General features: G+C 42.6%; 1 pseudogene across 1 annotated transcript in view; it reads right to left on the reverse strand.

Moving 5' to 3' along the window:
* LOC309361273 (inositol polyphosphate 5-phosphatase OCRL-like) overlaps nt 1-24451 on the reverse strand; it is a 55480-nt pseudogene extending 31029 nt beyond the window's left edge. Inside the window, exon 1 of the transcript in view lies at nt 24443-24451. The product of the transcript in view is annotated as an inositol polyphosphate 5-phosphatase OCRL-like (transcript). The remainder of the gene's footprint in view (nt 1-24442) is intronic.
* Between the last annotated feature and the right edge of the window lie 224 nt (nt 24452-24675).

The raw sequence follows: 24675 nt of genomic DNA on the forward strand, positions 1-24675 counted from the left end.
AAGCTGTCTCCTTCCTGTTCCAATATCTCCCAATATTTTGGCCAGTTGGCCTCCATATTGAGGCCTTAGCTTCCATTGGTGACAACCACCTTGGGGTTTTATTTTCAAGCAGATCCGTGTATCTTATCCAAACGTTAAACAAAGCTTTCTTGACAATATGGTTTTTAAATGCTTTATGTGCTTTGACCTTGTCATACCACAAATATGCATGCCACCCAAATACATTGTTGAAACCTTCTAAGTCCAAAATGTCTGTGTTCTCATGAAGCAGCCATTCTTTCAGCCAGCAAAATGCGGCTGATTGATAGTAAAGTTTGAGGTCTGGCAGGGCAAATCCACCTCTTTCTTTTGCATCAGTTAATATTTTAAATTTTATTCAGGGCTTCTTGCCCTGCCACACAAATCTAGAAATATCTTTCTGCCACTTCTTGAAACAGTCCATTTTGTCCAAAATTTGCAATGTTTGAAACAAAAACAACATCCTTGGCAATACATTCATTTTTATCGCTGCAATTCGGCCTAGCAATGAAAGCTTCAAATTTGACCATATTTCTAAGTCCTTTTTCACTTCCGTCCAACATTTTTCATAATTATCTTTAAATAGGTTCACATTCTTAGCAGTCATGTTAACCCCAAGGTATTTCACTTTCTTAACCAATGTTAATCCTGTCTCTTTCTGAAACCTCTCTCTCACAATCGGTGTTAGATTTTTCTCTAAAACCTTAGTTTTCAACTTATTCAACTTGAAACCTGCTACCTGACCAAATTCTTGAATCAATTCCAATACTCTTTTAGTACTAGATTCTGGCTCCTGTAATGTCAATACCAAATCATCCGCAAATGCTTTCAATTTGTACTGTTTAGCTCCGACTTGTATGCCTTTAACTAATTGGTCCTTTCTAATCATATTTAGCAGAACCTCCAGGACCGATATAAAAAGCAATGGAGAGATTGGGCACCCCTGCCGTGTTCCTTTCTCAATCTTAAACTCTTCTGTAACTACGTTATTCACAACCAATTTGGCTTTTTGTTCTGAATAAATTGCACCTATACCGTTTTCAAAACCTTGGCCTACCCCCATTCCCTGTAATTTTTTCTTCATAAAACTCCAAGAAATATTGTCAAAGGCTTTCTCCGCGTCCACAAATATCAAAACTGCTTTTGTGTTGACCTTCACTTGTAATTTTTCTAATGTAATTTTTTCTAATGTTAATTATATTCCTCGTATTGTCAGACAAGTGTCTCCCCGGGAGAAAGCCCGCTTGATCTTTATGGCTTTCTTCTACCAGTATCTTTCTTAACCTTTTAGCCATAATATCAGCAATAGTATAATAGCAAAGTAATTTACTGGAGGAAAGAAAAGTACAGAACACATACATAAATACCATAAGTAGTTCTCATCACAAAAGAATATGCAGGTAAACCCATGAACAGCCAGGTAAACCCATCAACAGGTTTCCTGCCAGACAGGAGCCTGTTGTAGGCCGCCCCTTCTATGATGTATGTATGATGTATGGAGGGATGGTCTTGGGCTCCAGGGTGGGCAATTTCAAATGTCTATATAAGGACTTGGTTCGGGGTCTCCTCCTCCCTCCTGCGTGGGGGGGGGGGGTGAGCACCCTGTTGCAACAGGTAATAAAGATCTGGCTTACTAGCTGCTTTGCTTCTCAGTATTCTCTGGTTGGCCTCTGTTATTTTCTCCTACCGATAGAGAAGCTACAAAAGGACCCTATATGGGCTCTGAGGTACCCCAGAAGGGAAAAGGAGCCCCCAGTCCCCACCCCCTTGCAGCTGACCCCTTGCTGCTCTCTGCTTGGCAGGGTATTGAGGAGGCATCCTGCTAGCCAAAGGAGACATGTGCAATTCACATTTGTAGTGTTCTAAATGTGTACAAAGCAACCTTGCTGGGGGATGTGGATGAGGTTAGCCCTTTCTCTCCCTGCCATGGTCCCAACCCAAATCTTTGAAGCTGCTGTATTTCAAGGGAAGATCCCTTGGCCCCCCTGGCAGAGAGAAAGACTTTGACTCCCTCCTCCCAGCCATCCCAGCAGCCCTCAGGCTTCCCCTTGGCTGCTTCTAAGGTAATAAACAACCACCAAGGAATACCATGCCTACTCTGGATCTGAGAATTAAGAAGATCACCTGCCAAGAAGAATACACAGCTATTTCTCCCCCTCAAGGTACCTTGTATTCCTCGGCAGCCTCTTCCAGAGGAATCACCTCGTGGTGTTGGTGCTTCTTGGATCTGCCCCAAACCACACAGAGAAGGACCCTACCAATATCAAATAGACCGTATTCTGCCTTCACACCCTACAAGAAGGTCAACGGTGCCTTGGGGAATGGATCCTTTTTCGCTGTATCTTTCTCATTGACTTTAAGAATGGATCTGAATGTATTTTTCGACTCAAATGTATTTTTCCTCAAAATGCTGTCCTTTTCTAAATGTATCCAAATGTATCCGAATGGGTTTTTGTATTTTCCCCCAATCTCATCGCCTAGAGAATGTTCCTTAAATGTAACAATCACTTGTTCCAAATGTATTTGATTCAAATGTATTCGAGTGTATACTTTTATGGGGAAACGTAGCTAGGACAATGTGGAGATATATATATCTTGCTTATAGTGCCTTTGAACGGTCAACGTTCCACCCTCTATCCTTTCAGGAGCTGCCAAAAACACTCTCCACACCACACTGCCATCTACTGGGTCTACAAATGATACCATGAATACACACAAATACAAGCTTTAAAATAAATTAGTTGTATTTCCCCATAAGTATGCAAACATAAGACTATCACACCCAAATTGATAGCTATGCAGAACAGGATTCCCCCCTCCCTCCATCGGATAGCTGCCTGCGCGGCTGTCTTTGGGGGGGTGGAGGGAGGAACGGGCGGGATCGACATCCGATAGCTGCCTGCCTGTCTGAAGATGCCGTGCCCCCGGGGGGCGCTGTGACATTTGGTCAAGTAGCAGGATTTAAACTGAACAAACAGAAAACGAAAGTGCTGGAAAAAAATTTAACAATGGAAGAAAGAGAGAGATTTCAGAGTGAAACAGGGTTGGAAATAACAAAAAAAGTGAAATACCTGGGGGTGAACTTAACATCTAAGAATGTGAATTTATTTAAAGACAATTATGAAAAGTGTTGGACATAAGTAAAGAAAGATTTAGAAATATGGTCTAGACTGAGACTTTCCTTGTTAGGCCGAATTGCTGTTATTAAGATGAATGTATTGTCAGGAAAGCATTATACAATGTTTGGATTCGATATAAAGACTTGTTGGAAAGTAAAACTCCCAGGTGGTTGTCACCAATGGAAGCTAAGGCGGTGAAAAAACTTAATATGGATTCTAATTGGCCAAAATACTGTGAAATCCTAGAACAAGATGGTGAGAAGCTTAAACTTCAGAGTTATGAGAAACTAAAGTTCAAAGTTCGAGACTGGTTACATTACCATCAGATAAATGAGACATTTAAGCAGGACAGGAAAATAGGATTTCAGAAGGAGAGGTCAAAGTTAGAAACAGAACTGTTAGAACCCAATACTAAGAATTTGTCTAGAATGTATAACTTGCTGTTGAAATGGAATACACAGGATGAAACGGTGAAATCAGCTATGATTAAATGGGCACAGGATATCGGTCATGACATTATGTTTGCTGACTGGGAACAGTTATGGACCACTGGTGTTAAGTTCACGGCATGTAATGCCTTAAAAGAGAACATAATGAAAATGATTTATAGGTGGTACATGACCCCAGTCAAGCTTGCAAAAATTTACCATTTGCCCAATAATAAATGCTGGAAATGTAATGAGACTGAAGGTACCTTTTACCACCTTTGGTGGACCTGCCCAAAGATTAAAGCCTTTTGGGAAATGATCTATAATGAAATTAAGAAGGTCCTTAAGTGGACTTTTCCTAAGAAACCTGAGGCTTTTCTCCTGGGCATGGTTGGCCAACTGGTGCCAAAGAAGGATAGGACTTTTTTCATGTATGCTACTACAGCAGCAAGAATTCTTCTGGCAAAGTATTGGAAGATGCAAGAACTACCTACTCTGGAAGAATGGCAGACAAAGGTGACAGACTTCATGGGACTAGCAGAAATGACCAGCAGGATCCGAGACCAGGGGAAAGAGACAGTGGAAGAGGACTGGAAGAAGTTTAAATTATATCTTAAAAACTGTTGTAAAATTGAGGAGTGTTAAGATGTCAAGGGGTAAGAAGTAGAGAATTACAGCTGTAACTAATAAGTTTAAGGAAATTTAATGAAAGGGAACTAATAGATAAATTGACTAAAGGGTTGCTAAAGAATTGTGGAATAAGGATGCAGCGAAAGGGAGGTATGGGGAAGTCGGTATATGTTTAATGTTGTGTATGTTTTTGTTTTGTGTTGTGTTTGTTTTTTATTATGTGTTTGAAAAATGAATATTTTTTTTTTTTTTAAAGAGGATGTTCCTTAAATGTAACAATCAGTTGTTCCAAATGTATTTGATTCAAATGTATTCGAGTGGATACCTTTATGGGGAAACGTAGCTAGGACAATGTGGAGATATATATATCTTGCTTATAGTGCCTTTGAACGGTCAACGTTCCACCCTCTATCCTTTCAGGAGCTGCCAAAAACACTCTCCACACCACACTGCCATCTACTGGGTCTACAAATGATACCATGAATACACACAAATACAAGCTCTAAAATAAATTAGTTGTATTTCCCCATAAGTATGCAAACATAAGACTATCACACCCGAATTGATAGCTATGCAGAACAGGATTCCCCCCTCCCTCCATCGGATAGCTGCCTGCGCGGCTGTCTTTGGGGGGGTGGAGGGAGGAACGGGCGGGATCGACATCCGATGCCTGCCTGCCTGCCTGAAGATGCCGTGCCCCCGGGGGGCGCTGTGACCGGCGCCCATTGGGAAGGAACAAGACAGGAAAAGGAAGGAAATGGGAGAGGTATTTGTAAGGCCCCACTTTTCCCATGGTGTCCTCTTGTGTGGTCGGAAAGTACTCTTTATTGTTTGATTTGGGTTAATGTCAGAATAAAAGCGAGTTCCTTCAAAACAACACATTCCTTTTTATCTTACCAATTTCTCACATTGTAAGAAGCGGAAGAAGAAACCATAGAGAGCATTCCTATTTTCCTTCTGATCAATGAAGTCAAACGTTACAATTATCCATTTGAGAATGAGCACCTATAGGGAGAAGACAGATCTCAGTAAGCCAAAGCAAGGCCAAGACAACCAACCCCTTCTGGAATATGGTCAGCGTGTACAACATCTAGCTGAATCATCACCAGGATAACTAAGTCAGGCTGGGGGAAATATCATTCTTCAGAACCAAGACATCATTACCATGCTTTCCAAGTTACCTGAAAGTCACTACAACACTTGCGAGCACAGAGCCAAGACACAGCTGAAAGAAGAGAATCCTCTGTTCTTACGGAAATGGGAATCAGAGTCTTCAGTAGCCTAGTGCTTATCACTGTGCCTGCAAGACCTTGAAAGACACTGCTGAACATGCTGAACAACTTCACTCTTGATAATTTCTCACAAGTTCGAAGCAGCCCCGGTTCTTGTTAAGGGAGAAGGCAGGGCAATGCAGCTCCGTTGACATACTTTGCTGCCAAGGGGAAAGAGAAGAAGCCAAAACATGTTTTCTTTACCAAGCTTGGCACTGAGTGCGAGTTCAGCAAGTTCTGAATTTCTTCTGGTGCCAAGCCTCTCTCTTGCGCAATCTTTTCCACAGTCTCCAAAGGACTCTGCAAAGCTCCCTGCTTCCGTGAGGCACTATCTTGAATTAGGAAAAAGTCCAAGTGTGATTCAAATCCATTCGAAAAACCGTCCTCATGCATGATGGCCTCTCCAATGGCTTGCTTTACCATCAATTGGCAAGGGAGCCCCATTGAGATGCCATGGCATTTGGAAAACTCTGGAATGCTGAACTTGCCTTTTGCTTTCTTGCTCCTTCGTTCAGTGGGTAGGTAGGTGTAGGTCGGGGCAAGTCGAAAGCTTCCTTGAAATTCCTCAGCCCCAGCCAGCATTGCCAATGAGCAGGATGGTGAGAATTGTAGCTCAGCAACGTCTGGAGAGCCAGAGGTTACCCTCACCTGTTTTATCAGTTAGTGTGCTAAGATCTGGGCACAAGCCCAATTCAGCTGACGGTACTTAACAAGGGCTTGCTTTACACAAAACATGAGAGCTAATACACTATTCTGCTCCAATATACAAAACAGCCCCTTCTCTAGAGAAAGCTCAAGAAAATACAAACTTTGGGGTTTGTAGATGGTTGTAAAGGTTTCCATTTCACTAGTTGGAAACAGCTTCCAGGCTAGGCAGGACCAAGGTTGCTTTGTAACTGTTCCTGTCTGCCTGCTTGCCATCGTGCATATTTGTAAACCATTTCTGCCAAAATATCTACATCTGCAGTTTCTGGAAGCAGACCCTGCAGTAGTGCACACTCCATGAAGTCCATATGAAGAGTGTTACGGAATGGAGGGGGGGCATATGAACAAAGTCTTACTCCCGAGTAAGAGACGTAGAGCCCGAGGCGATGACCTCAAGGGAACCCTACCACACTAGGGCTCCCCTCGCCCCGTCCCAACGTTGCACCAAGCACCGCACAAAAGTCCAAAACCCCGAGAAGAAAGCGCCATTTCTGACCCCGTATCCCGATGCTATACACGATTGATGCATTTTATGAATGAACAATGTATTTGCATGAGGATGCGCTCTAGCCAATCAGATGGCGTTGATTGTAGCCCTTCAGCCAATCGCAGCAATGCCATGGCTCTGCAGAGGCAGCTCAGCTCCAGCTGTTTTGCACACTCCACTGAGCGCTGACAAGGTGATGACAGCTCCAGCTGCGAGAACAACGGACTGAGGCAATCGAAACCTCGTTACCCTGTTAATCCAATCAAAACTAGATGTTGTTTAGTCGTTTAGTCGTGTCCGACTCTGCGTGACCCCCTGGACCAGAGCACGCCAGGCCCTCCTGTCTTCCACTGCCTCCCGCACTTTGCTCAAACTCATGCTGGTAGCTTCGAGAACACTGTCCAACCATCTCGTCCTCTGTTGTCCCCTACTCCTTGCGCCCTCCATCTTTCCCAACATCAGGGTCTTTTCCAGGGAGTCTTCTCTTCTCATGAGGTGGCCAAAATATTGGAGCCTCAGCTTCAGGATCTGTCCTTCCAGTGATCACTCAGGGCTTATTTCCTTCAGAATGGAGAGGTTGGATCTTCTTGCAGTCCATGGGACTCTCAAGAGTCTCCTCCAGCACCAGAATTCAAAAGCATCCATTCTTCGGCGAACAGCCTTCTTTATGGTCCAGCTAGATACAAAGTAGCAATGTCAGGCCAGGCCACTTCCCAAAAGAACCGTCTGTATTAAAAAAGCCTAAAAACGCTTGGAAATTCATAGAAAACCACTGGTTTCACCGATTCTCTTCATTCCACCGCCAGTCTGCGTTGTTGGCCAAGGACTTGGGAACCCCTGGGTCCCCGCCAGAATTCCCCAAGCAGGAGGTCACCTACTCACAGGAAGGTACTTTACCCGTAGGTGACAATCGCTGGGCAAAAGCTCTCCTCCGGACTTACCCAGGCGGCAGACTATGCAAACCAAAGTTCTATTGTCCTCTTCCAGTAGGTGCTTAGAATGTACTTGGGTGTCGAGACCCCGCAGCCACCCCCTCGTTGGAAATGACTCACACAAGGACACGGATATTAGGTTTATGTTACTGGGCAAATTTTGGCCACAACTTTATTGAAATTAAAGAATGTGAGCGGTATTGGCCAAGGCACTGATTGGACCTGACTATATCTGACTCCTGCCCATTGTGCAGGAAGTCCCAGTAGGGGGAGCCCTGTCGATGCGAACCAACTCAAGCTCCCCCTGGTGCTCCCGTCGGGGTCGTGTCAAGGCCTTAGCCCCCCAGCCGGGCTTCAGACTAGATCAACACCCTTTAACGGAATACCCTTAAGCATGGAGGGGCAGGTGGTGGCCACACCTCCCCTCCCCCACACAAGGTCAAACAATGCCTAACCACAACCCTAACAAAGTTGTGACGATTGCTACGAGGTAGGCGAAAAGTGTGGGATGTAAACACAGGAGCAGTCAATGACAACATTCCTAGAGTGTACATGTTAGAACATGGGGAGGGATGTCTGTCTAGCAAGCAGGTAAACTTCCTGGGTACGGACTTCCTCCGCATGTGACCAGAGGTGGGTGTGGCCTCACCTGTGCAGGTAAATGATAAAAGCACAGGGCAGGCAGCCATCTCTCTCTCTCTGCCATCTTCCTTCGATGGGGAAACATCTAAGGATGCTCTCTTGGCTCCCAGCCAAGAGAGGAGATAAGGACTATCTTGCTACAAGATAGATTCTAAATGTATTTTACCTTTTTTAGCCTGTCTGCCTTCTGGGATCATATTGTGAACAGAACGTGAGTAAACTCTTTTATACTTTTATAAAGACTGTGTTGTGTCTTGTATTTTAAGAGGGAACAAAGGGGAAATTACCAGAGTAATTATTATAGAGGTTCTAGCGAACCTGTGCAGACGTTACCGTTGCGAACTTAAAGGGGAATGTCTATAAACTCTGCTGATATTTTGGGAACTTGTTAGCACAAGTTGGATAAGGATATAATTAGTCAATATATCCTCTCCTGCACCCCTGAACATTCCCACAAAAACCAAGTGTCCAGTGCCAATTTGCCAAGTGGAAAAATTCCTACCAGGCCCCTCGGACAACCAAGGCGACCAACCAAAGTCCATAGCAAGGCCATTGCCTAACCTGCAAAATCGGGAGGGAGGGCGGGTGATTGAGGAAGCGAGCCAAAGAGGAAGTTCTCTGGGGGTTGGCTGGCCGGACTCTGACGTGGGCAGGATCCCATAGGCAACGGGGGACAGAGTCCCCCGCCCCTGGTGGGGAGTGGGTGGCCACGTGGTCCACCGCAACTCCTCCCCACTGGGAAGTGGAGCGGATTTCCCAAGACATATCCTGTATTTGCATGTTACCCCAACACATTCCTCCTATGTTAATCATGCATAACCCGCCCCTTTTCTGATGGAGTGGTGATGTTTAGCGAACTGCCTGCTGGGATAAGATAGGAACATTTAAAAGTCCTTGTCACCCCGTTCTCGGGGTTCAATTCCTCTCTGAACCTGTTGTGCGATAAACTTTGGTCTCCGCTATTTGCTCCGGTTGGGGGCTGGACTCCTTCTTTGTTCCGCAGGGACCCACGGGCTCTGAGCAGCCTCCCACCTGCAATGTTGTAATCTAAATGAGCACATCTTCCTACAAGTGAATATTGATAAGTTATGAGAAAATAAAAGATCACTTTTCTAGTTGGCTAGATTACGTCCAGGTGAATGAAGTGTTCAGACAGGATAAGCAGATAGGTTTTGAAAAGGAGCCTTCAAGATTTGATAGAGAACTACTGAATAGTAAAACCAAAATAATCGCAAAAATCTATAGACTTCTTTTAGACTACGAAGTAATGGATGAGGAGGTTAAGGCTTCAATGATAAAGTGGGCCCAAGATGTGGGCCGTCCAATTATGCTAAAAGATGGGGAAAACTGATGGAATGTAAATTTGAAATTTACAGCCAGCTATAATATAAGAGAGAACATAATGAAAATGGCTCATAGGTGGTACCTCACTCTGAAACAGTCTGAAACAGTCCTTGATAGAGTGCCAGAGCCAGAGCCAGAGCGAGACCCTGAATCAGTGCCAGAACCAAGCCCTCATTCAGAACCAGAGCCTGAGAAAGAGCCAGAGCCAGAACCAGAGCAACAGCCACAGCCACAGCCTGAGTCTGAAACAGCCCTTGATAGAGAGCCAGAATCAGAGAATCAGAATCAGAGTCAGAACCAGATCTTCGGTAAAGACGTGGTCTGGTCTTAGCGCAACTGCTCCTCCCACCCACGATAACAGAGATTGGGTGTTCCAATACATCCCCCCGTAGGGAACCTGCCCCAGCCATTCTGTTGGCTGAGGCCCCCTCCCAGGCAGCCCTGACCCTTTCCCCTTAAAAAGCAAAATACAAACTATACAATAACCTAAAAAAATAGTAAAAGAAAAACAAAGCAAGAAACAATTATGCTAAACTTAAAATAATCCCCGCCCCAACTAAACATTTGTCCCACCCCAGAAAGAAAATAACAACAACAACAACAACAAACCACCGTTTGTTTGTTTGTTTTATAATAATATTTTATTAAGTTTAAGGAATAGTAACAAGCAGAAAAAGGAAAAAACACATACGCAAAAATATAAAGTTACAAAATACAAAAAATACAGACATTTAACTTATAGAAAAAGAAGAAAAGCAGAAAAAAACACTAAAAAGAAAAAACAAAAATCCCTCTTTTTAATTTCTCATCTTCGATTCACTTATTTTCCTGACTTCCTCACGTCTCCCTTTTTTGTATCCCTTTTGAAAATTAATTCAGCAAATTCATATCCAATTAATTTATCTATTATCAATCCAATCTTATTTTTAACCTTGTTGCTAGAACCCCTTCAGTTCATTTCAATGTCATCAACATTCAAAAATTTTGCAATATTTCTGTAAATAAATTTTAAATTTCCTCCAATCTTCTTCCACCAACTCTTCTCCCTGGTCTCGGATTCTGCCAGTCATTTCCACCATTTCCATGTAGTCCATTACTTGCATCTGCCATTCTTCCAGAGTGGGTAGGTCTTGTGTCTTCCAATGCTTTGCAATAAATATTCTTGCTGCTGCTGTAGCGTACATAAAGAAAGTTCTATCCTTCTTTGGCACCAATTGGCCGGCTATGCCCAGGAGAAAGGCCTCTGGTTTCTTAGGGAAAGTGTATTTAAATACCTTTTTCAATTCATTATAGATCATCTCCCAGAAAACCTTAATCCTTGGGCACGTCCACCAAAGGTGAAAGAATGTACCTTCATTTTCTTTACATTTCCAGCATTTATTATCGGGCAAATGATAAATTTTTGCAAGCTTGACTGGGGTCATGTACCACCTGTACATCATTTTCATAATATTCTCTCTTAGGGCATTACATGCCGTAAATTTAATCCCGGTGGTCCACAACTTCTCCCAGTCAGCAAACATGATATTGTATCCTATATCTTGTGCCCATTTTATCATTGCCGATTTTACTGTTTCTTCCTCAGTGTTCCATTTCAGCAGCAAATTATACATTCTTGATAGAATCTTAGCATTGGGTTCTAGCAATTCTGTCTCTAACTTTGATCTTTCCACCTGGAAACCCACTTTTTTGTCCTGGTTGTACACCTCTCTTATTTGAAAATAGTGTAACCAGTCTCGCACCTTCTCTTTAAGCTTCTCATAACTCTGCAATTTCAATTTGCAACAAACCACCGTTTGAGGTGCAACAGAGACACAACCAGAGACAGAGCGAGACCCTGAATCAGTGCCATAACCAAGCCCTCATTCAGAACCAGAGCCTGAAAAAGAGCCACAGCCTAGAGCCACAGCCTGAGTCTGCAACAGTACTTGATACAGTGCCAGAGCTGGAGCTGGAGCCAGAGCCAGAGACACAGCCAGAGCCAGAGCCAGAACAAAACCCTAATTCAGAACCAGAGCCTGAAAGAGAGCCAGACCCTGAAATATAGCTGGGTCAGAGGCAGAGGAAGAGCCATCATGAGACCCTGAATCAGAGTCAGAACCAGATCTTCATTCAGAACCAGACCCTGAAACAGAGCCAGAGCCACAGCCAGAACCACAGACGGAGCCTAGAGCCACAGCCGAGATCCACAGCCTGAGTCTGAAATAGTGCTTGATAGAGTGCTGGATCCTGAAACAGAGACACTATCTGAAACTGAGCCTGACGCTTAAACGTAGCCAGGGGCAGAGGGAGAGGCAGAGCCTGATACAGTGCTTGATACAGCATAGGAGCCTGCAGCAGAGACACAGCCAGATCCAGAGACACAGCCAGAGCCAGAACAAAACCCTACTTCAGAACCAGAGCCTGAAAGAGAGCCAGAGCCAGAAACAGCGCTTGATAGAGTGCCAGAGCCTGAAACAGAGGCAGAGGCAGATACAGGGCTTGAAACAACGTCGGAGGCTGAAACAGAGAGCCACATGTGGTGGACCTGTGAAAAGATTAAGATTTGGGGGGGTGGATATACGATGAAATTAAAAAGATGATGGGGATAACTTTTACGAAAAAAACGGAGGCATTTCTATGAAGTATTTTAGATAAAGAGATCCCAAAAAATCTAAGAGAGGTATTCTTGTATGCAACCGCAGCAGCTCGTATACTTGTGGCCAAGGGATGGAAAGATCACGAGGCTCCAAAAATAACAGATTGGCAAATCAAATTACAGGAATTGGTGGAGACGGCTCAATTGACTAGCAAACTCAGAGGAATCTCAAAGCAAAAATTTGCAGAAAAATGGGATGGTTATACAAGATATGTTAAAAAATACAATAATAGTTTTGACTCCGTGCTAGCATTTGAGTGATAGAGGACCTAAAAGGAGGTGGACAACAATTAGGCATTTATTATGTTTTCAGAATGTATTGGAAAATTTATATAGAAAGGATTATTGTTTTGTGTACATTCCATTGTAAGAATGGAAACAGAGCCAGAGCCACAGCCACAGCCTAAGTCTGAAACAGTCCTTGATAGAGTGCCAGAGCCAGAGCGAGACCCTGAATCAGTGCCAGAACCAAGCCCGCATTCAGAGCCAGAGCCAGAGCCAGAGCCAGAGCCAGAGCCAGAGCCAGAGCCAGAGCCAGAGCCAGAGCCAGAGCCAGAGCCAGAGCCAGAAATAGGGCTTGATACAGAATCAGAATCAAAATCAGGGCCAGGGCCAGGGCCAGATACAGGGCTTGATACAGGGCCAGGGCCAGATACAGGGCTTGATACAGGGCCGGAGCGCAAAACATAGCTGCAGCCACAGCCTAGAGCCACAGCCTGAGTCTGCAACAGTGGTTGATACAGCGCCGGAGCCTGAAACAGAGACACAGCCTGAAACAGAACCTGAGCCTGGTTATTAGCATGGCAATTAAAGAAGAGAGAGGCAGAAAGGCTTATAAATAGAGTTAAGTGCGAAGGCAAAATAATAAAGAACCCTAAAGAAATAGAGAAACGATTTCTCGAATTCTTTAGAGAAATCTATAAGGAAGGAAATGAAACAACAGAAGAAGTTAAAGAACATTTAGAACAGAACTGTCTTCCGAAATTTGCTAAAGAACAAAAAGAACTGTTGAATGCCCCTATCACATCGTACAAAATTCAAAGAGCAATTAAGGAAGAAAAGATTGGAAAGCCACCAGGGCCAGACGTCCTACCGGCAATATATTATTAAAAAATTAACAACTTCCGGCGAACCGCAGCCACAGGAAAGGAGTGTGAGGCTGCCCTCCGGGGGGGGGGGGTCTCAAACAATGTGGGGGTCTAGAGGTGTCACGAAGGCTCCGTGGACCTCGAAACCCCAAGAGGGTTATCTTGAGGGACAGGTACCTGGTGGTGCTGCTGGCGCACCCCTGTTTTTCGGACATTTTAAATCAAGTTTGAGAACAGGATTGGAGCTGCAGCACGAAAGGGAAGCAACAGACCCCGTGTTGTGAAGCCTCAGGCTTCGAGTGAAAGCGGCAAGCCTCCAACAACAATTAAGAAGCTGGGTCATAACTAAATCAATAACAGATTGAATTTAAGTTCAAGAAACCAGCGGAACAAAGATACTATGATATGAAAGAAGAAGGAATTTGCTTCAGCGGTAAGAGTAAACGGCGTGTGACGGAAGACTGGGAGAGGAGAGGGAGTAAGACTGTAACTGCTGAGTGGGCGTTGTGGAGAGACCTCAGATACAAAGTGTAAAAATCTGAGGCAATGGACTGATTGAAAACAGTTGAATATTTGAAAAGCGGATAGAAACATTTCTGCTCTGTCCTGGTCGGAGCGCGCTATGCCAGCGACCGAAAGGGACTGTAATTTTTTACCCAGTCTAGGATATATAAGTGAGACTTTGTTCCGAGTTACTGTATTTTCTATATACCTCCCCCGCCTAATGTGTTCAAGCTGAAACTGTTTCTCTTTATTATTTGGGGTGCTTAATTGACTGAAAGCTGAGTTTGTTATTGAGAGGAGCGGATACGACGAGAGGTCTGGGAGGAGAAAGTGAACTGTAAGAGGAGAACTTTGGAAAACAGCGGAACCTCTCGCCGCCATTGTGTGCTCCATTTCCTGTTTTTCTCTTAAAGCGGCACACAGCTGTAATCATTTAGGAGAAGATAATCTTGGCGCCTTAAACATTTAATCTATTGCTACAGAAAACGGGGAGTAAACGGCTAAGTCGAAAGAAAAGAAAAGAAGACTTAAACACAGTACCTTGGCAAGACTTTACGTTCTCTCTAGACCCTGCTGCCTTCCCGTGGCAATCTGTTGATGTAATTTTGACTCTCCCCCCCCCCCCCACCTTTTCTGTTCCGGCTTCGAAACCTGCCCCGTATTTCATCCCTACTTCCTGGAAAGTATTGAGCTGGATGTTCCCCACCTCCTTTTCTCCCCCCCCCCCTGTGTCTTGACGTTCCCTACTTTATTTACTCTCTAGGACTTAAATCTCGAGAACTTTCTTCCTCCTTCATTTGCTTTTTGTGACTGTAAACGATCCATCTAACTGGTCCCCTAGCTGTGCGTGGAGAGAGACTTCATACTGAAGAACTAAAAGGGTGAATGCAAGTAAAGCGCCACCGTGTGGGGCCAGAAAGGAACTACATTGGGAAAACAAAGAAATTTTTTAAACTACAGTTGAGCGACCCCTGGGGTGGGGAAAAACGTTTTTTTCTCTTTTGTTTCATTTTTATTTTTTATTTTTAGTTAATTAAGACAAATAGAAATACAAAATGAAAAAGGGGGCGGGAACGCCTGCTGAAAGGAGACCATCCAGACAAGAAAATGGGAAAGAGGGGAAGGAAATTAAGGACTATGATAATTTGATGGCTGAAATAAGGAAAGAATTTAAACATAATGAACAGTATATTGAGAAAAAATTATTGGAAGTACTCATTGAATAAGAGATTAGAGGGGGGGGTGGGAGAACTAACAGGAAAAGTAAAAGATTTATCTCTAAGATCCAAAGTACTTGATGACTCAATGAAAAGGGTTCAAAAAGATATCAAAGAAAATAGGAAAGATATGGACAGGATTAATACAGAGGTGAAGGAGATAAATAAAATACAGGAAGAGTTACTGGATAGTGTGGCGATGACTCAAATGAGACAGAAGCAATCAAACCTGAAATTTAGGGGAATCCCTGAGGAACCAAATGAAAATATACGATCTAAATTGGTTAGAGAATTGGCAGTTTGGTTAGATATGAAGGAAGAAGACATAGGATATTCAGTTGCAAATATTTTTCGGATAAAAACAAAATCAGCCAAAGCCAGAGGGAAGAAACTGCCACGAGATGTCCTGGTCATGTTTAACTCTCTGGATATGAGAAATGAAATACTAAAGCTAAACTATAATCAAAAACTATGTATTGAAGGAAAGCCAATTATTATATTTAAAGAGATTCCTTCGAGATTTCTTTGTAAGAGAGATGTTTATAAAAAACTAACTAACTAACTGAAGAAGAACGGGATCCAAAATAGATGGGAATTCCCGGAAGGGATTTCATTCTATTTCAAGAGGAAAAGATTCGAACTATCCAGCTCTCTGGAATTGGATAAATTTGCAAGAAGATATGAGAAGGAACTGGGAAGGTTGGGAGGGTGGGAACCAGAAGGGGAGCAAATGGGGGAAGAGAGGGTGGAGGTGAAGGAAGTGGAGAGGGAGAAGGGGAGGAAAAATTAGACGAAGAAAAAGAAGAGGAAGAGACAGATAACAAAGAACAGTAGATTTAACTTAGATTCGACCACTTACTGATTGTACATTAAAAATGACTTTAAAAATTACCTTGTGGAATGTGAATGGGCTAAACAATAAAAATAAAAGGAACCAAATTGCTCATGTATTGCTTAAAAAGAACTTTGACATAATCTGTCTACAAGAAACTCATGTAACAAGAAAACATAAAAGAATTTTAAGTAATAAGAGATTAGGGTTAGACTTTGTAGCATCGGATAATGTCAAGAAAAGAGGAGTGGTATTATATATAAAAGAAAAACTTGGTCCAAAACTAATACATAAAGACGAAGAGGGGAGAACGATAGTAGTACAGATCACCCAATCAAGGAGAAAAGATAAATGTGGTTGGGATATATGCACCCAATGACAAAAAGTCAGCATTCTATTCTGAACTAGGTAACAAATTGTTAGAATGGATGGACCAACAATTGATATTGATGGGGGACTTTAATGGAGTGGTTCTCCCAAACTTGGATAGATCAATAAGAAAACAGGAAGTGAGGGAGGGCAAATTACCGAAAGCCTTCTTCGAATTAGTGGAAAATTTGGGACTAATTGATGCTTGGAGATTTAAAAACCCCACGATAAAACAATTTACCTTCTTTTCAAACCCAAATCAAAGCTGGGGGAGAATAGACCATATTTGGATTTCGAAGGAATTGGCGCAAAGAGTAATTAAGACGGAAATCCTCCCACAAACCCTATCTGATCACAATCCAGTATATATGGAGGTAAAAGGAAAAGACTTTAGGACATTAAGATGGAAAATGAATGAAAATCTATTCAATGATCAAAAGATAGTAAATAAAGCAAAAGAGACAATTGAGGAATACTTTAAGTGGAATTTGAATAAAGAAACATCTCTAGAAATGGTGTGGGGCGCTAGGAAGGCCGTCATGAGGGGTTTCCTAATCCAGAAAAATAGCATCTTAAAAAAGAAAAAAGAGAAAAGGAAAGAAGAAATCTTATTGCATCTCATGGAGAATGAAAGACCATTAAACCAGGAGATGAAATAATAAAACAAAACATAAGGATGCTACAAGCTCAATTTTCTATGATAGTGAACCAGGAGATTGAATGGAGGATCAAAATGATGAAACAAAAGAACTTTGAATCAGCAAATAAGATAGGGAAATACCTGGCGTGGCAATTAAGAGAGAGGAAAAAACAAAACACGATATGTAAGATAAGGGATGGAGAAAGGATAGTGGAGGACCCAAAAGAGATAAAGAAGATATTTCAGAAATACTATAAGGAATTCTACAAAAGAGAAAAAGAGATAGATAATGAGATAGAAGATTACTTAAAAAAATACCAATTGCAACAGATCACGACTGAAGAAAGAGAATATCTAAATCAGACAATTACAGAGGAAGAAATTAGGAAAGCAATAAAAAAAATGAAAAGAGGAAAAGTGCCAGGGCCAGATGGTATCTCGGCTAAATATTATAAAATATTAAGTGATCAACTTTCCCCAGTGCTATGTGAAGTCATGAACAATGTACTAAAAGAAGGGAGAATTCCAAACACCTGGAAAGAAGCGTATATTACCTTAATCCCTAAAAAAGATACAGATGGCTTAGAGGTAAAAAACTATAGACCTATCTCATTATTAAATAATGACTATAAACTATTCGCAGACGTATTGGCGGAAAGGTTAAAAAAAGGTCTTAAATAAGAGAATCCATAAAGACCAAACGGGTTTCCTCCCGGGGAGACAATTGAAAGACAATGTAAGAAATGTGATAGACATTATTGAATATCTGCATAGTAGAATAGACAAGCAGGCGGCGCTGATCTTCATTGATGCCGAGAAGGCATTTGACAACGTCTCCTGGCGTTTCATGAAGGAAAATTTAAAAATGATGGGAATTGGTGAAGGATTTAGAAAAGGTATTGAGGCTATTTATCAAGAGCAAAAAGCCAAACTTATAATAAACAACAATATATCAGAGGCCTTTGATATTACCAAAGAGAATAGGCAAGGCTGTCCCTTATCCCCTTTGTTATTTATAACAGTGTTGGAAGTGTTTAATAAAAGGTTAAGGGAAACACCGGAGGTTAAAGGAATTAAGGTAGGAAGCAAGGAATTCAAAATAAAAGCATTTGCAGACAACCTGATATTAACACTGGAAGATCCTAAGAACAGTTTACAAGAAGCCCTACAGAAACTAGAAGAATTTGGAAAAGTGGCAGGTCTCAAGCTCAACAGGAATAAGACTAAAATGATAACAAAAAATATAACCAAGGAAGATATAGTAGAGATAGAACAAAGGACGGGAATTATGGTTGCTAAGAAGGTAAAATATCTAGGAGTGTGGATCACAGCAAAAAATATAAACTTATACAAAGATAATTAATAGACTACTTGGAAGGGTGTCAAAAAAGATTTAGAAATCTGGGAGAGATTGAAACTTTCCTTCTTAGGGCGGATATCGGATATTAAAATGAATGTCCTGCCCAGAATGTTATTTTTGTTTCAAACTATACCAGTAATGAAAGGACTAAAACAGTGTAAAGATTGGCAAAGGATCTTAGTGAGATTCATTTGGCAGGGGAAAAGATCACATATAAAAATGAAAATTGTGCTGGTCCCGGGGGGAAGGTTACCGTTGGCGTAGTCAAAGTCCGGTCCTGGGTCACTAGCCTGGAAACAGTTCACAAGGAGCGGGGCGAGGTCCGAAGCAGGAAGCCGGGCGGGGACAGGAACACTGGAGGGTCAGGTCCGGGTCCGGGCAGGAACAGGTACTCAACAACGACGTTGCTCCCACAACCTGGGACCGGGCTGACTGGCCTTTATCTTCTCTGAGGCCAGGGGTGGTCCCGGCCCCCAGGAGACCCGCCTCTCCTGGCCTTAAGGCGAGCACTCCTCCTGGGAGAAATCAGTTCCCTTCGCCTCTCTGCCCTTCGCCTCTGCAGTTCAGGAGAGGCTGAAGGGTTACTGGGCCCAGGGGGAGACTCACCTGTAGGCACTGAGTCCTCAACCACCTCTGGAGCCAGAGTGGATTCACCTGGTGCCTGCTCCTGAGGATCCGGCACAGGTGCAGGCGCTTCAGAATCAAGGCTCTGCCCCAGTTCAGCCGGCCCTGGAGGCGGGGACTCCGGTGCAGGCTGGGATTCCTCCGGTTCAGCCTCTGAATCGGATTCCCAGGCCATCACAAAATTACTTGTAGATAAAAAAGAAAGAGGGGGTTTTTTATTACCAGATTTGAGTTTATATTACGAAGCGGCTTGTTTAACGTGGGTGAAAGACTGGCTAAAGCTAGAGAATACTGATATCTTGGATTTAGAGTGCTTTGATAACAGGTACGGGTGGCACTCGTACCTGTGGTACGAAAAGGTGAAAGTTCATAGAGGCTTTCTAAATCATATAATTAGAGGACCATTATTTCAAGTATGGGAAAGAAATAAGAACCTGCTGGAAAAGAAAACCCTGTGGTGGATCTCACCAATAAATGCCTTAACTGTCAAAAAAAACTAACATGGAGGGGGGGAAAGCTACCTATGAAGATCTTATCAATAAAACTGATCAGGGCATAAAACTTAAGCCCTATGAGGAGGTAAAGAATGTACTCACAGGGTGGCTGCAATACCATCAAGTGAATGATCTGTTAAAAGATGTTAAAAAGAAACTGGGATTTGAAGATACAAAATTTAAATTTAATGTGGAAGTCATAGAAGGTAAAAACAAAACATTATCTAGGATGTATGACCTCTTACTGGATTGGTATACAAAAGACGAAGAGGTGAAGGAGGCCATGATAAAATGGGCCATAGATATTGGTTACAAAATTGACTTTGTAAAGTGGCAAGAACTGTGGAATGTAAATATGAAATTCACGGCGTGTACGGCATAAGGGAGAACCTCTGGAAGATGATTTATAGGTGGCATCTCACACCAGTGAAATTGGCTAAGATTTATAAACCGAAGATTAAGAAATGCTGGAAATGTGGAGAGGGGGATGGTGAGTTCTATCATATGTGGTGGACATGCAGTAAAGTAAAAGGCTTTTGGGAACTGATTTACAACGAACTTAAAAAAAAAATTAAGTATACTTTTCCCAAAAAGCCTGAAGCTTTCCTGCTAGGAATAGTTGGCAAGGAAATCAAAAGAGGACAAAAATCTTTTTCTATATGCCACAACGGCCGCTAGAACTATGTTAGCCCAAAGCTGGAAAATGGAATTAATACCTACTATAAATGACTGGCAGATCAAGATGATAAATTATGCTGAACTAGCTAGAATAACAGGAAGAATAAGAGACCAGGATGACCAGAAGTTTCATGAAAATTGGAACAAATATCTGACGTATATAAGAGATAGGTATAGAACTTCGATGACTCTGGCAGGGCTGGAACAACTCTAACAGTGTTTGGCAACTATGTAAAGGAGATAAAACACGTAACTTTAGAAATTATCTGATACTTACCAATGAAGTGAAGAGAAGTCCGAGGCTCGGCGGAGCCCAAAATAACGGTGTACTATATAAATGATTCTTGTAACAGCTATTTATATAGAAAGGATTATTGTTTTGTGTACATTCCATTGTAAGAATGGAAACAGAGCCAGAGCCACAGCCTGAGTCTGAAACAGTCCTTGATAGAGTGCCAGAGCCAGAGCCAGAGCGAGACCCTGAATCAGTGCCAGAACCAAGCCCTCATTCAGAACCAGAGCCTGAGAAAGAGCCAGAGCCAGAACCAGAGCAACAGCCACAGCCTGAGTCTGAAACAGCCCTTGATAGAGAGCCAGAATCAGAGAATCAGAATCTGAGTCAGAACCAGATCTTCGGTAAAGACGTGGTCTGGTCTTAGCGCAACTGCTCCTCCCACCCGCGATAATAGAGATTGGGTGTTCCAATACATCCCCCCGTAGGGAACCTGCCCCAGCCATTCTGTTGGCTGAGGCCCCCTCCCAGGCAGCCCTGACCCTTTCCCCTTAAAAAGCAAAATACAAACTATACAATAACCTAAAAAATAGTAAAAGAAAAACAAAGCAAGAAACAGTTATGCTAAACTTAAAATAATCCCCGCCCCAACTAAACATTTGTCCCACCCCAGAAAGAAAATAACAACAACAACAAACCACCGTTTGAGGTGCAACAGAGACACAGCCAGAGACAGAGCAAGACCCTGAATCAGTGCCATAACCAAGCCCTCATTCAGAACCAGAGCCTGAAACAGAGCCACAGCCCGAACCAGAGCAACAGCCACAGCCACAGCCTAGAGCCACAGCCTGAGTCTACAACAGTACTTAATACAGTGCCGGAGCCTGAAGCAGAGACACAGCCTCAAACAGAGCCTGAGCCTGAAACAGAGGCAGAGCCACAGCCACAGCCTGAGTCTGAAACAGTCCTTGATAGAGTGCCAGAGCCAGAGCCAGAAATAGGGCTTGATACAGGGCCGGAGCACAAAACATAGCTGCAGCCACAGCCTAGAGCCACAGCCTGAGTCTGCAACAGTACTTGATAAAGTTCTGGAGCTGGAGCCGGAGCCAGAGACACAGCCAGAGCCAGAACAAAACCCTAATTCAGAACCAGAGCCTGAAAGAGAGCCAGACCCTGAAATATAGCTGGGTCAGAGGCAGAGGAAGAGCCATCATGAGACCCTGAATCAGAGTCAGAACCAGATCTTCATTCAGAACCAGACCCTGAAAGAGAGCCAGAGCCACAGCCAGAGCCACAGACAGAGCCTAGAGCCACAGCCGAGATCCACAGCCTGAGTCTGAAATAGTGCTTGATAGAGTGCTGGATCCTGAAACAGAGACACTGTCTGAAACTGAGCCTGACGCTTAAACGTAGCCAGGGGCAGAGGGAGAGGCAGAGCCTGATACAGTGCTTGAAACAGCGTAGGAGCCTGAAGCAGAGACACAGCCAGATCCAGAGACACAGCCAGAGCCAGAACAAAACCCTAATTCAGAACCAGAGCCTGAAAGAGAGCCAGAGCCAGAAACAGTGCTTGATAGAGTGCCAGAGCCTGAAACAGAGGCAGAGGCAGATACAGGGCTTGAAACAGTGTCGGAACCTGAAACATAGAAACAGCGTGAAACAGAGACAAAGGCTGAGACACAGGCCAAGCCTGAAATAGAGCTAGAATAGACTAAGAGGTTAAATCGGTAATGATACAGTGGGCAAAAGATTTTGGGTATAATATCCAATTTGATGAATGGGGAAACTTGTGGAAAGAGAATATAAAATTTACTGCATGCACGATATTGAAAGAAAATGTTATGAAAATGTTTTACAGATGGTACATCACACCTGTAAAGTTAGCAAAGATGTATAAGATGTGTAACAAATGTTGGAAATGTAAAGAAAAAGAAGGGACGTTTTTTCATGTGTGGTGGGAATGTAAGAAAGTGAAAAGCTTTTGGGAAATGATATATAATGAAATGAAAAAAATGTTAAGATATACTTTTGTAAAAAACCCGGAGGCCTTTCTTTTAGGGATTGTAGGAAAGGATATAAGAAGAAAAGACTGTAAACTCTTCCAATATGCAGTAACGGCAGCCAGAATCTTGATGGCCCAGAAATGGAAACAAGAGGAAATAGAAGAATGGAGACTGAAAATGACAGACTATGCGGAATTGGACAAATTAACTGGGAAAATCAGATACACCAAAGACCAAAAGTTCATCGAAGACTGGGGAAAGTTTGTAGATTATCTGAAAAACATATGTGGCGTGAACACAACGCTAGTGGGATTTCAAGAGGCACTGTAAAAATGGAGAAGTATTGTTAATATGAAATAGTGGGAGAAGGGAAGTATAATGGCAATACGAAAGAAGGGAATGTGTAACCAAAGTTATAAATACGGATGATTGTCAGAGACGCTGAAGGAAGTTCAAAAAAGAAACAATTTGTTGTATTTTGGGTAAAATTGTATAACTGTTTGGAAAATCAATAAATTTATTTATATATATATATATATATAAAAGAAATAGAGCTAGAATAAGACTTCCGGATTTAGCGCCATCGGTAATGGCGGAATCCTTCTGACTAGGGGGGATTTGCCTCGGGGGAATCGGGTCTTACAGCTACGGCGAAACCGGAGACCCTTCAAAAACCACAGGCAGGCGAAGCCTGTGAGCGTGGGATTCAGCGGGCACCCTTTGCGCCCCCCAAATTCGCGGGGAACCTCGACTACGGGTTCCGGAGCGAAGCGGGTGAGCGGCGCGGTGCTGTGAATTGATTGCTTCTTCCCCGGAGTGAAGCCACACAGCCGTTACTGGAGAGCGCTGACTTCTTCTTGTGAAAATTATAAAAGCAACTACCTGTGAGTAGGGGAAATTTGGAAGTATAAGAGAGACTTAATTTGTTTTTTTTTGTTTTTGTTTTTTTTGTTTTTTTTTCGACGTAAATTTTTATTAAGCGTTTCAAAATAGAGAAAGAAAAAGAAAAAACAGAAAAAGAGAACAGAAAAATATACACGAATAACAATACATCAAATAGATATTTTTACATCACTTCTTTCACATAGTTGTTTCTTTCAGGACTTCCTTCAGCTAAATCGCAAGTCATTCGTAGCCAAAATTAATGTCCGCGTTTCTTCGTTTATATTGTCGTTATGTCTACTCTTACTCTCTATTTTCTTTGCACAATAACCTCTAGTCTGTTACAGTACGTCTTTAAATCCCTTGAGCGTTATTTTTCCATCACAAACGTATTCCAAGTAGTCTACATATTTCCCCCAGTCGCTGGTAAATATCTGGTCCTTTAAATATCTAATTCTCCCCGTTAACTTATCAAGCTCAGCATATTCCGATATTTTACCTCTCCACTCCTCCACCGTCGGGATTTCTTGTTGTTTCCACCTTTGCGCTATTACAACCCTTGCTGCCGTAACCGCATAATATACCAGTCTACGATCTTCCTTTTTTATATCTTGTCTTAATATCCCTAATAGGAAAATCTCGGGTTTCTTTATGAACGTGTATTTTAATATCTTTTTTAATTCGATGTAAACCTTCTCCCAAAACTGTTTTACCCTTCCGCACTCCCACCACATGTGGTAGAAGGAGCCCTCTACCTTTTTACACCTCCAACACTTATTGTCCACCTTGTACATTTTGGCAAGTTTCATAGGTGTCAAATGCCACCTGTAAAACATCTTCATAACATTTTCTCTTATCACAGTACACGCCGTAAAGTTTATCCCATCTTTCCATAATTTTTCCCAATCCTCAAATTGAATACTGTGACCTATATCTTTAGCCCAGCGAATCATTACAGATTTAACTTCTTCGTCAGCCAAGTTCCAATCAAGCAGCATTCTATATAACTTAGATATATTTTTCTCTTTGTTGTTAATTATCTCCGTCTGGTATTTAGAGTCTTTGTCTGCATAACCTCTTTCTTTGAAGTCCTTGCTGAACATCTGATTCACTTGTTGGTGGTGAAGCCAATCGTAAACATGTTCTTTTATCTGCTCATAGGGTTTAGTTCTCCATTTCCCTTCCACTTTAGTTACTAACTGATTATATGATGCCCAGTTCTTTCTCATGTTAGTAGTTTTTATACTTATAATTTCAAGAGGTGACAGCCAATGTGGTGTCTTCGGCTCTAGCAAGTTCTTATACCTTTCCCATGCCTCGATTATCGGCCCTCTAAAGATGTGGTTACCAAACCCCTTATGTGCCTTCGTTTTGTTCTTCCATAAGTAGGCATGCCAGCCAAAGCAGTTGTCGAAGCCCTCCAGATCTAGTAGCTCCGTATTTTCTAGCTTGACCCAGTCCTTTAACCAGCTTAGGCATACAACCTCATAATATAGTTTTAGATCTGGCAGGGCGAAGCCCCCCCTTTCCTTTACATC

Source organism: Podarcis melisellensis (assembly GCF_964234715.1).
Source record: "Podarcis melisellensis genome assembly, chromosome: W".
NCBI lineage: Eukaryota > Metazoa > Chordata > Lepidosauria > Squamata > Lacertidae > Podarcis > Podarcis melisellensis.